The sequence below is a fragment of the Canis lupus genome, chromosome 26 (assembly GCF_048164855.1).
Source record: "Canis lupus baileyi chromosome 26, mCanLup2.hap1, whole genome shotgun sequence".
Taxonomy (NCBI): Eukaryota; Metazoa; Chordata; class Mammalia; order Carnivora; family Canidae; genus Canis; species Canis lupus.
The window spans coordinates 30,444,337-30,456,903 of NC_132863.1; the positions used below are offsets into that span (position 1 = coordinate 30,444,337).

Below are 12,567 nucleotides of genomic sequence, written 5' to 3' on the forward strand. Positions count from 1 at the left end.
CCCTGGAGCCCGTGAGGCCCAGCCACAGGCTCAGATGCCTGGTGAGTCACCCCCATGGGTAGCCAGAGAGCAGTGTCCTCAACCAGGGACATTTTTGCTCCCAGGAGCCATGAGGCGGTATCCAGAGCCAGTTTGGGTTAGCATAACTGGGGTGGAGAGAGTGCTCCCAGCATCTAATGGAGACAGGCCCTGGATGCTGCCAACATCCCGCAATACACAGGACGTGCCCCCGTAACAAAGAACTATGCAGCCCCAAACGTCAAAAGTGCTGGTGCCTTAGATTCAATTTTTTACGTGAAGGAACTGCGACAATTCTGTCCCTTGAAATCTAAAGAATCCATGAAATGCAATGCGTTTTCACTCCTGCTGTATTCTGAACATGTGAGGGCACTTTGGGGAATGAGAGGTCTGTATCCTCCACAGTTCATTGCTGGGGCCTGGTGCAGAGCAGTCACTTAAAACAGTGGATTTGCCTTGTAATTGAAGTTGGATTTTAGCCTATAGTTTAAATATTATAGACAGGGGCACTTGGGTGGCTCAGTCGTTGAGCGTCTGCCTTTAGCTCAGGGTGTGATCCCAGGGTCCTGGGATTGAGTCCCACATCAGACTCCCTGCGAGGAGCCTGCTTCTCCCTCTGCCTATGTCTCTTCCTCTCTCTGTGTCTCTCTCATGAATCAATCAATCAATCAATCAATCAATCAATCTTGTAGACAAAGGCACCTTCAGAAATCACTCAAATTAGGAACACTACTTTTGGGATCCCTGGGTGGCGCAGCGGTTTGGCGCCTGCCTTTGGCCCAGGGCGCGATCCTGGAGACCGGGGATCGAATCCCACGTCGGGCTCCCGGTGCATGGAGCCTGCTTCTCCCTCTGCCTATGTCTCTGCCTCTCTCTCTCTCTCTCTGTGACTATCATAAATAAATAAAAATTAAAAAAAAATAAAATCTTTAAAAAAAGGAACACTACTTTTTACACGTGATACACATGGTTTGGGGTATGGACAAAAGGCTAGGCTTGTGTTGGTTTTCATGTCTAAAGCTATAAGGTTTAGCTTATAGCATGGATGGATGCATAGCTCAGAATATTGAGAATATTTCACAGGATGAGCTACACTAGGAAATGTGGGACTTTCTGACGTACTAGGCACTAAATGGAAGGGCTAGGGAGATTTCTGTATGAACTACCATTTGTCCATTTCCCATTTGTTAGGTGGAGCGGTAACAGTAGCCACTACACAAGGAGCTGTCTGGTTGAGTTGGTGCAAGCTACAAGTGGATGCTTTGTATTCTTCAAGCTGCTATTTCTAGTTCTGTATGCTGATAGTAATAGTAATACCTCTTAAAGCCAGACAGGGGTCCCACAGAACCAGTGTGAACTGAAGCAGAAATGTTTTCCCTATAGCACAGAGTTAGAACTCCAGCACCCATAATCTGGGGCATCCCCACAGCTCTTCAGAAAGATGCTGGGAAAATGAGCCAAGACTAAATTTCTCACATCCAGAAGGAAAAGACTCTTGCATTAAGAGAAAAAGAAAGACCTTCTGTGAGATTTGGGGGTCTGCAACATACTCTAAAAAGAAACGAGGCAGATGAGATTCATAGATTCAAAGAAGGAAGACAAGGGGCACCTGGGGTGGCTCAGTCAGTGAAGCATCTGCCTTCAGCTTAGGTCATGATCCCAGGGTCCCGGGATCGAGCCCTGCTCATCGGAGAGTTTGCTTCTTCCTCTTTCTTTGCCTCTCCCCTGTTCCCTCTCTCTCTCTCTCTCTCTCAAATAAATAAATAAAATTAAAAGAAAGAAAGAAAGAGAGAGAGAGAGAAAGAAGAAAGAAAGAAAGAAAAGAAAGAAAGAAAGAAAGAAAGAAAGAAAGAAAGAAAGAAAGAAAGAAAGAAAGAAAGAAAGAAAAGATATAGGGGAAGCCCTCCAAGAAGAATTAATCTCAGGGTGGGACTGTAGGTAATGGAACCTGAAGGAATTTTTTTAAACCGATGTATGAGGATCAGGAAACAGGCAGGAGCAAAATTTTTAAACAAAACAGCAGTGAAAACTATGATTAAAATTATATTTAACTATAGTTTACTCCATACCCTTAGGTTTGGGGAACCAGATTAAGTGCTTCACATTTATTATCTCATTTAATGCTAATAATGCTGGGGCTCTATTTGGAGATCCAAGGGGCTCCCCTCATCAGCTAGTCATAACATTGGAGCACAGAGCCAAGCATCTTCACTCCAAAACCCAAGATAGGATCTTTACCCTAAACCTAAGCTTTCCCCTGCCCACAGCCCAGAAAACTCCATGTAAAATCCATTATCTCAGCGTGGTTGCTAGGCTGTCTGCACAGAGGAGGAGAAACAGATACCTCCCTGTATCATATTGATAACTAAACATCAGGAAGAAGTGACGAGTATTCTTGAATATTCCAAGCACTCCTAGATGCAGATCTCTGGCTGTCATATACGTACGGGGCTGTGTTCTTCTGCAGCAGCCGATCAGCTGGGAAACATTCAGAGCCAAGCTTTCGTCATTGTGATGTCAGCCTTGCCAATGACATGTGGACTTCCCTCAACTTAGAGACAGCTGGATATGGAGAAAACAAAAGGAAATACAGGGACCAAAAACTACACCTATTTTCTAACGTAATATTTAACCAAAACTAGCCCTCAAAGACTTTCTTTTTATAAAAATTTCCTATACCTTGGGAGAAATCTTCATGAATTCCCCTCTGCCTGTAGGAGGAAGGCACATCATTAGCACGGTAATTTGCCCTTCAATTGTAATAAAGTTTTAAATTGTACCTGTACCTTTCCAGATATGACCTCTGACCTCGAGTTGTCAAGCTGACTGCTCCTCGCTCCCTTCAAGTTGATGGTCATGCCATGTGCTTCCGCGTTCAGAAAATCAAGCCTTAGGTCAAATTCCATACCTCTGTGCAACTCTATAGAAAATTACCTTTCTCAATAACCAGGGAATTAATGTTTTAACTCTTAAATGACTGCTACTTCCTATCAGATGTGGAACAGGAATGAGTGTTTTCAACACTTGCCTGGATCTTATATAATGAAGTGTATTCTTTCTTACTGTAGCAGGTTATTAAAATAGATGATATAATATGTAATCTGTGATATATTAAAGCATATGTTATAATATCTTGTATTATTAAAATTATATTAGTTATAAAGTGATTTTTTAAAAGATTGCTAGGTTTTAGGAAAGGGGTTGACAAAGTATGTTCTACAAGCCAAAGCCAGTCCGCCAACTTGTTTTTGTAAATAAGTTTTAATGGGACACAGCCACACTCATCATTTACATATCGTCAGTGGCTGCTTTTGCATTACAACAACAGAGCTGAGCAGTTGCAAAGGAGGCAGTGGGGTCCACTGAGCCTGAAATATTTATGATCTAACTTTTTTAGAAACATTTGCTACTGCTTGCCTTAAAATAACAGGAGAACTACAATATTGAAACTCGGTTTCCTCCTTATTAAGCAAGAAGACTTGACAGGGTGACAGCTAAAATTAAGATCACTTTCCTGCACTCTGATTGTCTGATCAAGTACAAATTTAGAAGCTATCTTGTGGTGAGTTGTCCAGTAAAATGTTAGGGCTATGTCCTCAAATATCCTAATATCTCTAGTGATGCTTTATGGAACCTTACCTTCTCGAAGGCTTTTGTAGGTGAAATTATACCTTTTAGATTATGACCATTATACACTGCTTGGTGTATACATCCCTCACACCACTAAACTCTAGGCATTAAACCTCTGTCCCCCTCCAAACACCCTCACCCATGTCATGGCGACCTCTCCTCACTCCCTATGTGAGCCATAAATCCTAATACCCTGAGACGGAGCAGATGTTTCTATTTGCCAACACGCTTGTGTCATCCACAAGCCAGGTTTGGTGTGCTGTTGCACAGGATAGAAACAAACCCAGTGTGTGCAGCATGAACGGGTAGGTCCACTCCATGCCTACACCTTGCCACCCCCAAGGCTTCTCTATGGGCTATGCTGCCATCCTTCCATTTCTTCTCTGTCTTGATGGCCTGTGCCTCTGGTCTTCCTTAGAGCTGACACTAATGCATAACTAGATCCTGGCCATTTGGTATCTGGACTGACTGCATGCCCCCTGATTGACCTTGATGATCTTACCTCTGGGATTATCCCTACGGAAGACTTCCAGCATGGCCTCATCTGACCCAGCCCGTCTCCCTTATGGTTCTGGCTCCAGTGGGCATGGGGTGAGCAATGCAGAGGTGCTGAGAGGCCAGAGGGTGTCCAGGGCTAAGTAGAGGCAGGCCTCCATATACATAGGAAAATAGCTTTGCCTCCATATACATAGGAAAATAGCTTTGCCAACAGGACAGAGCCTCAACTTGGAAATATGGAAGTTACAACCTTTTGGCAAACAAAATATAATCTGTTGAAGTCACCGCCTCACTCCTGACTTCAGAAAGGCTAGAGCATATGTGTTTGAAAGACACAATCAGGAAAGCTTATTATGTGGAGTCTCAGTGGGAAGAAGATTGACAAAACAGACCGAGATGGAATTGCTACAAGCCTAAAATGCTAAACCAAAGCATTCCTGAAATTTCTGGTCAGCTAACATGATATGTATTTCATCTTGAAACTTTTAGGTAAAAAGAAAAAAAAAACACAAAAAATCCCACCCCTTCACTTTAATATTTAATGCAGAAGTATAAGCCTGGTAGTTAGGATAATGAACTTTGAGCCAGACTACCTGGTTCCAAATCCAGGATCCATTTCTCATCACATACAATCTTGGATAATTTGGCTTGACTTCTCTGTGGCTCAGTTTCCTCTTTTGTAAAGCAGAAGTAATAGAAGTGCCCCCATCAGATGATCGTGCAGAGCGCTAGCTGTTATTATCTGGTGTTTACCATATGCTAGACACGGAGCTGGGTAGTCCCACTCACCTAACTTTTCACAAAGGGAAGGACCAAGGTAGGAACTATGAGCATTCCTGTTGTACAAATGTGGAAACTGAGGCTCAGAGAGTTTGAATAATTTGTCAAGTACAAGACTGAGGAAATGGCAAGATCCCAAAGCAAACTCCAGTCTGCCCAGTCCCCAAGTCAGGTTTTAAATTTAAATATTTCCATTCTCCAGTACCACTCTTTGCATCCTATGGAGCCTTTTTCCTGGAAATTGCCAGCCATGGCCTGAGAGCTAAAAGCTGGTAGAGTCAAGGGCCAAGGTTGGTTTTTATTGAGTTTGCAACCTTCTCTTGAAAGAAGTCAACCACCAATAGCAGGCACACAAATCTGGGAAACTGAGATTTCTTTTTGATTTTTATATTTTTAACGAGGTACTTGTCATTATGTATGTTTTGCTAATCTAGTGTATTTACCTTGTTCATTTGCTATTTCTCCTCCTTTATCTTCTCACTCTTTCCCCTTAGCCATTTTCCATAATGCCCCTTTGCAGAATACCAGCTATTGTTTGATGGTTGTTACATAAAGAAGAAAATCTGCAAAATTATTAACAGAATCTCTAAGAGAAACCTAAGAAAAGACATACTAGATAATATATATAATATAATATATGATATATATGCACACATTCTGTATATACACACTATATTATACATCACACACACACATACACTTTGGAGGAATCTTGTGGTTCAGCCCACAAGTAGGTATGGATACATATTATTTTCTTATTCCTACTTACTGAAAAGTGGATCCCTATCACAAAAATTTTGCTATTAGATGATATTGAAGAGGAACAATTGAATCATTAATTTATCCATATATAAATCTCATTTTGCTTCTGATAGGGAAGGATGAAAGCATGAGTCACAACCTCTATGGATTCACTTGAACCCATTCAACACTTCTGCTTGAGTTTCCCTGAGAGAGCTTCGTTTATTGCTTGGCTCTGTGTTTGGCTCTGTGCTAAATTCTTTACATAGATTAGCAGGTCACATCAACCCTTTGAGCCAGGTATTATTGTCACTCCCATTTTCCAGAGGAGAAAATGGGAAGCTAAGAAAGGCTCTGTAACTTCCCCAAAGCCATGCCGTTCACCTCTGGCAGACTGAAACAGTGACCCCTGGCTTGCTTGATTAACCTGGGAGGTGGTCTTAAGGTCTTAAGCTCCTAGAACAGGGATTCTCTGAAGTGTAAATGTACACTAATTGGAGTCTCATCCTAACCAGGATTAGCATCTCTGTGTGTCCACATACACGTGTGTGTGTGTGTGTGTGTGTGTGTCTGCTATGTAGGAGCACTTTAGGGATCAAGCAACAGCAATAGTGTAAATGTGTGCTCCATTCATCTGGATCCGAACTAGAAAGAAGGAAGAAAAGGAAGCAAGGAGCAAGGGAGTGGGATGTCACATGGTATTCAATATCAGCAGCAGATACAGTGAGTTTTAAGGACATCTTCAGTTGCAGGAGAAAACCCAATGGAGCTAAATAAATAAATAAGCCAGAAGTATAAGACCCTACATTTGGTTAGTTCAAAAGGTTAAGTCACTTCACCAAAGACCCAAGTGCTCTCCATTTTTCTGCTCTGCTACCTTCAACTTACACCCTTTGTCCTCAGGATGGTTCCTCTCAAGGCCAGGTGGTTTGACAATATAACCCAGCCATGAAAAACATTCTGAGGATGAGGAAGTACCTCGTCTATTCCAATGTGTGCTTCTTAAGGGTTAGGAAGCCTTTCTAGAATCTTCCATCATTTCTCTCATTGTGTCAACAAAAACCCATCACAGACCTACTTGTGCACCAGCCCCTGTGGAGGAGTTTAAACCTCCATGGTTTAAACTGACTCTTTGACGTTTAAACCTCCATGGTTTAAACCGACTCTTTGACGTCGAATCCATCCTGGAGAGTAAAGCACGTGACCCTCCAAGACAAGTGACACATTTGTGTCACACTGCAACATATTTGTGTCCCATGCCAACAAAAGCACTTTCAGCTCAGTGTTGAGAACAAGGACCCAATGCTCAGCCACCTAAAAGCAGAATCTCCTTGAGAAAGGATGTAGGGCTTGGGAGAGCACAGCTCTGTGTGCCTGTGCCATGTTCTCTCAATACTCGGGCTTTTGCACACTTATTCATACATTGGAATTAGCAGGATGATCAATATGGACCAAGTCCCCAACTTCAAAGATTTTATATTCTTGTGGAGGTGGAGCAAGAAATACAAAAAATAATGAATAGACATAATTTATAAGGCAGCACAGTGCTATAAAGAAAAGTGGAAGGAGAAAAGGAGATAGAATAGAACAGAAGTTGTGCATCCTTCCTTCTAATGGGGAAGACCTCTTCATCCCTCCATACTGTCACCCGCCCAGCTAACTTAACTCCTGTTCTTCTTCCAAGTCTTAGCTCATGTATCATGCTCCTTTAGTGTCTGCTGGACTTCTGAATCTCTCCTTTCTCTCTCTCTCTTTTTTAAGATTTTATTTATTCATAAATGAGAGACACAGAGAAAGACAGAGACATAGGCAGAGGGAGAAGCAGGCTCCCTGCGGGGAACCTGATGTGGGGCTCCATCCCAGGATGCCAGGATCATGACCTGAGCTGAAGGCAGACACTGAACCACTGAACAACCCAGGTGCCCCTCTCCTTTCCTTTTTACAAACTTCTGATCATCAGAGTTGTAATTTCATATTGACTTGTGTGATTGTTTTAGTAGCCCTTCTCTAGATCACAAGAACCATAGAGTAGAAAGTATAGCTATTTGTTCAAGATTCTATCTGCAACACTGAACACATTGCTTAGCACAGAGTCGGTACTCGATGCATCCTTTTTGAGTGGTAGAATGAGAAACTGAACATGTGATATTGGCTTTTCGTGGGGTCACAGAAAAGAGACATCTTTCCTGGGGACCACCTGCCACTCCCTAGTACAGCTCATCAAACCCCAGGCTGTCTCCAGCCTGGTTTGCCTGCTCTGGACTACTTTCCTACATTTGTGTGCTTTCTCTGCCAATAAATGATTTTAAGGTGTACAGAGTAGTTATTATTCTTATATCCTATTCATCACCGGATAGCAGAGTATTTTTTTTCCCATGCAGCTGTACAAGGGGAGGGCACAGGGAGCAAAAGAAAAAAAAAATCTTCTCTTTCCCTGGGGATGCATTTTAAAAAGGCTTTAGAAAATAGAATTGATGGGCAAGACTTTGAAACATCCCTGATGATGAAAACTGTATCCACATATTGTTTATTCATATATAGCAGGCCAGCAAAAATAGTATGGCATACAGGGAAAAAAAACATTGATTATATTTATTACTCTTGGATCTCTTTTTTCTCAAGCATAAAAGGCAGAAAAGAAGTTGTATTCCACGTGTCTCGACACTTTTAATAAAAATACTAATGATAGAAAATAAAATTATTCAAGTACTTGCGGGATGTCACTTAATCTTTATAATGCTTTGACACAGATCTTATTATTATACCCGTTTTACAGATGAGAAAACAGAAGCTTGGGGCTGGGAAACAATTTGCCTCAGATCATATGGTCAGTGAGGAATAGGAAAAGGAATAAGCCTGGAGGGTCTGTCTTCAAAGTCTTACTTAAATCCTTAAACTTACTGCCTTAGTTTGGGTTCCCCAGCAGAAGGCAAAGAAAGAGAAAGAGGTTGGGTGCAGGTGGTTTATTTGGGGAACTATTTCTGGAAGCAGGTATGGAGTTGCTGAGAGAACAAGTCAGGAAGAAGGAGATGCCAGCTACAAGGGTACTTTCTGGGGTATCAGGTCCTAATTCCCTGGACGTCTGGGGAGAAGGAGCATTTATCCATTTGCTTCAGTTCCCAGTAGTAAATGATGACTCCTGAGAGCATTAACTCTATTATTCTTTCAGGTTGTGTCTAAAGAGGACTGAACAGGCTCCAGAGGCTTTGACATAATTTTGAGTCAGAAAAGCAGGAAGAAGTCAGCAAGCATTCAGGAGAGGTGCTGGCAGCATGGGTCTCATGAACTGAGCTCCACAACCGTAGCCGAAATCATAGGTGGGCTTAGCGATGTGGTGTTTGGCCACCTGAAACTCTGCTACGCTCACTACAGCTCAAGTTCAATTTCATTTTCCTTTTTTCTTCACCATGACCTTGTGAGTTAGGTGTTAAAGTTTCTACTTTCCAGTGGGAAAAGATCAAGGCCATGAATTGTCAATGACTTGCCAAAGGGCACACAAATGGACAGTGCCCTTCGAGCCTCTGTTTATAGGCAGATCTTTACATTTGGCTTTCTTTCTACTGTTCCATACTCGGTTCGGCCAAGTTTGAACAAGGCTTCATGCGCAAGGATGTAAGACACCAGATCAGAGAAAGCCCTGCCATCACCATCAGGACGGTAGAGAAGGGCATGAGACAGGGACATTGAGACTCTACCATAAGACAGTGCTCATTTAAGAAAGAAAGTGCTAGCCAGCCTTCCTCTGAGCTGTAATCCGCCTGGGTAAGCAGGAAGACATCATTTTCCTTAGAAAAGGCAAGCTCACAGTCTTATGGATACTTTATTTTTAGAATATAAACATCGATGCTTCATCAGTCCTCAAAGATTTGCTGTGAGTATTGAAGAAGACACCAGTTTTTTCATTTGCTTTTTAATCACTGAATGGCTCCAAAATTATATTTCTATATAGAGACAACAAGAGTCTTTGGGTGAGGGGCATCCTATGCATAATGTTTGTGCATCTTCAGCATCAATTTCTCCCCCAACAAATGTGCAGAAAGGATCAAGCAATCTATGACCCTGTAGGTTTCTGGGTTTTGTCTTCACTCCCTAAACAAGAAAAGAAAAACAAAACAAAAAAAAAAAAAACAAAACAAAAAAACAAGACTTGAGGCAACTCCCTATGTTTCAATCATCCAGGAAGTGATTCTGGGTGATAATAAGAAAGGATAGCTAAGAAGGGGGACGGGGGAAATTACTGGCTCGGTCAAAGCTTGCAAAACGACACCAGTGATTAAAACATCTTATGCTGTCCTTGGGCTGCAGAAGCCGTCACTGACAAAAGATCTCATACACACACACACAAAAGGAAAGAAATTAGCCATTAAGAAATATTTCAGCATAATGCAATTATTACAGCTGTATAATTGAATGGGGAAACCATTGATCTGTAGTAGAAAGGAAATTGCTCTTCTCATTGTGTTCCTATGAATATGTGAACATTAATCTCCATCTATAATCAACGTTCATTTCAAATCTGATTGCGTGCTACTAAACACCCGTAGCTATGCTAACATTATGTTAATATGGTTCAACATCATAGCTCCCAGCTTCACAGCACAAATATTTTTCTTTGGCAATCAATAGTAATTTCAGCTGAGTGGATGGAAGTCACGTTTTAATGGTAATCTTTCCTCCAAGCCTCCAAGTGCAAACTCAGTTGGTGTCTTAACATGGCTGCAGTGCGTTGCATATAATCAGATAAATTAACCTGAAAAGAAATGGAGGAAGGAAGGGAGGGGGTATGGGTTAGAAATAAGAAGCAAGCTGGGCAAGACTCTAAATCTACCTAATAGATGAAAGTGCTCATTAGGGAGGGAAAAGTGAGGCTGGATGATGGGTGGTTGGGACTGGATGAATGTGTGCTGGCTCGGGGAGAGGTATGCAGGAAGGGGGCTGCGATTGTTGAGAAATGAATTATTCCTTCTGGCTGAGAGCCAATGGGATGGAGCAGCCACGTACTTGGGCAACATGGGTTTTGCCAAAGCAGTGAAGAGGCGTGGGGAAGGAGTAGGGAGCGTGGCAAACCTGGGTGGATGGTACATGCTTGCTTCTGAAGAGACCACTCAGGTGCCTCTCACTCATGCATTGATTCATTCACACACTTATAGAAGGCAAACTTTCATAAATGTACAAGTTTTGATATTTATAGAACAGAAAAATGTTTAAAAGAATTCATTTGTGAACAAAGAGTCTACATTTCTAAGCACGGCCACTGCCGGGCACCAGGAATGTAATGACGAGCAAAGTCCATCTCCTGTCCACAGGGGGCTGACTGCCCAGAATGGGGGGCAGATGCAAAAATAACTCGCAGTGTCAACCTGCATTGCTTTGGGGCTCTCCATCCACTCCCTGCTCCCCTGGCCATTAGGATTCTCTTCTTCCTTGAGGAAGAGAGGGAGAAGCAGAGAGAGGGAGGAACACTGGAGAGAGAGAGAGAGAGAGAGAGAAAGAGAGAGAGAGAGAGAGAGAGAGAAGAAGAGTTTTGGTTTTCAACCCCCAAAGATCTCACTGATGACATTTTTGGGAAACTCACTTGTTCTGCTCCAACATCCAATGCTGCAATCCCCCCACTGCACCTCCTTATCCTCATACCTCATGCTGCCACAGCTACTTAAATCACAGGCTCCTTCTTTGACAAGGATCAAGGTCATGATCTCCAAGGGTGTGTGCTGTTTAGTACAATGCGAAGAAAAAGGAGACCAACACAAGCGGGTCCCCAGCCTCTTTCCCTTGCCCTGCTCCAAAGAGAGTTCTGGTGTCGTCCCTTCCTCTCGCTGCTCCTCATCCCTCCACCCTGTCCTTCCTGGGTCCTTCTTTGAAGCTCAGAGGAGGAGACCGTTCTCTGAAGGATGGCAGGGCATACACTGAGGTAAGAAGGGAAATAGAGAAGAAATGACCATGGGCCAAAGAGAAAGGATGAGGAGGACACTTTGGGGTAAAAGGCCATGGATGTTACCTGTTTGCCTTATTTGAGGAGTTCAGAAAGAGGAATAATTTAGAAAGAGAAACCGCCATGGATAAAGGAACCACTGAAAATGTTAGATAAAGAGAACAGAGTTTTAAAACCTTTGCCAGGATATTTTGCAGCTTATTTCATTTTGTCAGCCTCCGTAGAGACCTGGGTAAAGAAATTAATATCCTGCGCCTATTTGTTTTCTTCTTTATAATCCTAAGGTGAGTAAAGATCTAAATTACTTTTACCTGTTTCGTGGAGTCTCAAAATGCCTTTTTCAGGATGGCGTTAATATTAGTATCATCAAATATATTTTACATAACACTATCTGGAACTATCAGAGATTTTATTCTGGAAACTCTCACCCAATTTCAATTTTATCAGCTTTGCTTAGTGTAATTGCCCCTGGCTTCCCCAAACCTGGGTTCTTTTTTTTCCCTTTTAATCTCTCACCTACAAGATAGCCAATAAAGCTGGCACCATTAGGCACAATTTTCAAGACATTTGGAAACTAAGCATCCAGAACATGGAAGCAAGACTATATATTTTCAGCCATGTTTAAAGTCATGCAATACCCAATGATGTACTTGACAAAATTTCACTAAACTTCTCGTTAAATGTTTAGAAGCCTATTTTGAGTTTTACTGCATATTAGCAAAGCCCAAAAGAAAAGTCATTGGGGAAAATACTCAATCTTCCCAATGCCAAAAAAACAGCTGAAATAATATACGGAAAACAATATGGCGACAAATAAAAACGTATTCCTTTGTCAGCAGATTCTGCTGGAAGATACAGAGAAAACCTCGCTGAAGATCTGAAAAGTCAAGTGTTAAATTACTTGGTGTGTGAGTTTTGCTATACAATTGGGTAAAAGTACAGATGCTTCTAACGTTTTTTTCCTTATG

At 42.1% G+C, this 12,567-nt stretch overlaps 1 long non-coding RNA gene across 1 annotated transcript; it reads left to right on the top strand.

Annotated features, from left to right (window-relative positions):
- The first annotated feature begins 2,520 nt into the window (after positions 1 to 2,520).
- On the top strand, positions 2,521 to 9,713 carry LOC140617884 (uncharacterized). The gene is made up of 2 exons (XR_012018034.1): positions 2,521 to 2,758; positions 8,837 to 9,713. It is a non-coding gene; the product is annotated as an uncharacterized lncRNA (long non-coding RNA).
- The last annotated feature ends 2,854 nt before the right edge of the window (positions 9,714 to 12,567 follow it).